Here is a 3,290-nt window from a genome sequence, read left to right on the forward strand (position 1 = left end):
TCTGATCGCGAGTACATGTCGGAAAAGGAAATTGTTGTTTCATTCGGTCTTGTCTCATTTCTGACCCGATACAATTCAGGTTCATTTTGCTCATTTGCACAGAAAGTTAATTAAACTGTTTCAGTTATTTGGAACAGACTGTGAGCTGGGTGAGGGTGAGGGTGAGGGTGAGGGTGAGGGTGAGGGTGAGGGGGAGGGGGAGGGGGAGGGGGAGGGAAGTGGGGAAGACGATGCAGTGGCGAAAGCAGAGAACAGTTGGGGACCCTCTCATTTAGGACGATTAATTGGTAAAAATTCGTCAAGGAGTACGTCTTGGAATTCTCTGTCTCTCTCCTTCCCCTTATTGGATGTAGTCTTGCCCAAATTTGTCACTGATGCGTGGTACAGTTCTGGTGGGATTCTGTCTATGACTGTAGAGTATGGGTCTTGGTAATAATACAACCAGAGTCAGTGGATTGATAGGTTTGTCATTGTACACGTGGGGGACAGGGATCACTGTATAACACTAGGGTACAGGGTCACTGGGCAGGTGTCACCCTCTGCAAGGTGGCCGTGGTATCACACGTGGAGCTTGGGAGGAGGTACTGGCGAGGAAGGGACTCGTTTGTCACTGTATAATGCAAGGGAAGTTGCTGGGTACAGATCTGCCCGATATGACAACAGGTCCTGTTCATTGCACAGAGCACTGGTCCGTCACTGTCGGAGAGCAGAGGTGATGGGATCCCCCTCTGCTCAAGGGTCAAGAGACTAATTGTGAAGAGAAGGGGGGAGTTTGCTGTGTGGAATCACAGGATAAGACTGCCCACTTGGGCGCCATCAAGCAGGGATGGTTCTGGGCAATGCCGGATGCCATTCCAAGGTGTGCTTTCCATGGGGGGCGGGGAGATAAGAGGGGGTGATGCCTCAGGCACCCCCTTCTCCCCACAGAATGGGGCTGGAGGTTGCAATTTAAAACAATAACAAATCTGTTTGACTGCTGCCCCCCCCCTTCCCCCGGAAGTCCCAGATAGTGGAGGCAGAGCAAAGCAACATTGGATTCAGACTCAATAATTAAATCACAGCTAATAGTTATCTCTAATCCCAATCCCCTTCCACACTCCTGTGGACATTGGAAGATGGGTCATACGACGAGTGACAAATGGAACTTTTGGTTCATTTTTAAAGTGGTGGGGGGGGGAGGGGGAGAAGAGAAGAGGTGTTGCAGATCTCTGCCACTCAACCTTCCAGTATCGTCTAAGACTTGTGGAAGGGAAATGATCATTCTCAGCCTCAACAAGGGAGGTGAAGCAGTCTGCTCCTGCCTTGCTGGGAGTGAGGAGATGGAGTGGAGAACAGGGCTGGTAGAAAGAACAGGGCTCTTCCACCTCTTCTGTTTCTGCACCACCTCAGAGGAGAGGGCAAAGGATGGCCAATGGTGTGTTTTGGAGCGGAGGGAAGGGAGTGGTTGCAAGCAATTACCTGCCCACATTGAGGTGGCAACTCAGTAATGCCTCTTCATTAGGGATGATATTAAATAAATCTTCCTGTCGTCATTGGGTCTGGTTGAGATTGTAACACGCAGTTCTGGGTCTTACCCAAGGCCTGGCAGAGATGCTGTTGATGCTGGAAACCTCCAGCAGTTCACACACACAAAATGCTGCAGGAACTCGGCAGGTCGGAGAGCATCCATGGAGCCAACATTTTGGGCTGAGACCATCTATCAGGTCTGGAAAGGACATGGGAAGAAAGGACCATCCCGTCCAGTCCTGATGAACAGTCTCAGTTTATTGCTCTGTAGACTCTGCCTGACCTGCCGAGTTCCTCCAGCATTTTGCACTTGTTACGCAGGACCTGTGGTAACCAGAGAATGAAAACTGCATTTTAAAAAAAAAACAAGTCCCAAACATCCCAGGGTACTTTAAACAGGTGTGGGACTAGATGGAAAAGTCCAATCCTGCTTCCCCTTGCCTGACAAGAGATCTGTCCCAAGTTTCACAGAGTACTGTGAAGTGGGGAGCACAGTCAATAATTTCAGGGGGTTCTCTTGCCTACCCCCCTACCCCCCCACCACCTCCGGGCCCGGAGGAGGGAGAGTGGATCACTTATCTGTGGCTTGCTGAGTTCCTCCAACATTTTGTGTGTGTCGTGTTTTTTTAAAACTTTTCAGAAGGAAAATAAAACACTCAAATCTGAAGCACAGGGATCGAACCGTGGCAACAAGAGAATAAAAAATCCATATTGCATTTTCTTTTAAAACAAGGGCCAAGTCGCACCCACCCAGCCTGGTGGGTAGGAGAGTGCAGGAAACACAAGGGACTACAGACGCTGGGACCTGGAGCAACGCACAGAGTGCTGGAGAAACTGGAACAGAAATGGTCGACCATCACAGTTCCCTTCACAGGTGTTGCCTGGTCCGCTGAGTTCCTCCATTGCTTTCCTCGTGCATTTCCCAGGGACTGGCTGCTAGCTTTTGTTTCACTGGTCAGATCTGTGAGGGCGGTGCTGATTACAGTGGGCAGGAAGGTGAAGCGCAGGGGCAAGCGGGGCTCCTGGCAGCTGACTACTTCACACCCAGAGGGAATTCTATCAGCCTGCAGGGAGTCAGGTCCTCCATGGGCACACGCAATGGTGCCCAATTTAAAAACTTTAAGCCCCCTCCCTTCCCCCTCCTCTGACTCAGCATTATCCGGGTGTCGGGAGCTGACTCCATTGTGATACAGTGACCAGCTCAGGTTCACAGTTCCCAAAACCCAGTTAGGGGAACGGCGGCAGATTCCCAAGGTCCAGTCAGGAATGGTGGCCAACTTCCAAGGTCCGGAAAACCAGCATGCAGTTCTCTCGATCCAAACTGGGAACGGCAGCAAAGTCCTGAGGTCCGAGACCCAATACAGGAATGGTGGGAGATTCCCAAGATTCAGGGCCTGGTTGGGGAAAAAAATGGCAGCCAGTTCCCTAGATCCAGACTGGGAAACGGCAGCAGGTTCCAGAGATCCAGTTGGGAATAACGGCAGATTCCTGAGAACTGAGACCCAGATGGGCAACAACGGCTGATTCCAGAGGCCTGGTAGGTAGGAAACAGCAGCAGCAGATTCCCGAGAGCTGGAATGCCGTCAGGAACAGGAGTCTCGTCGTTCCTCGCTCTCCATTCCCAGCCGACTGAGCTCCCAAGGTTTGGCCAAATGGGGAAAAGAAAAGGTGTTGATCTTGAGGAAGTTTGATACAAAGGGAATGTGTCACCTGGCACCCCCCTTTATAAAATCTCACTTATAGCTGTAGGTACACTACCAGTGCACAAAAAAAGTCCTCAGTCT

The 3,290-nt window shown here is 50.9% G+C and overlaps 1 protein-coding gene across 2 annotated transcripts in view; it reads right to left on the bottom strand.

The window, feature by feature from the left end:
• Positions 1-3,085: 3,085 nt before the first annotated feature.
• The window catches only part of fam120c (family with sequence similarity 120 member C), a 68,209-nt gene continuing 68,004 nt past the window's right edge, over positions 3,086-3,290 (bottom strand). For both annotated transcript variants that reach the window (XM_063035285.1, XM_063035284.1), the window contains exon 17: positions 3,086-3,290. This exon is cut by the window's right edge. The gene's annotated coding sequence lies outside the window, so the exon portion shown is untranslated.

Source organism: Mobula hypostoma, chromosome 28 (genome assembly GCF_963921235.1).
Source record: "Mobula hypostoma chromosome 28, sMobHyp1.1, whole genome shotgun sequence".
NCBI lineage: Eukaryota > Metazoa > Chordata > Chondrichthyes > Myliobatiformes > Myliobatidae > Mobula > Mobula hypostoma.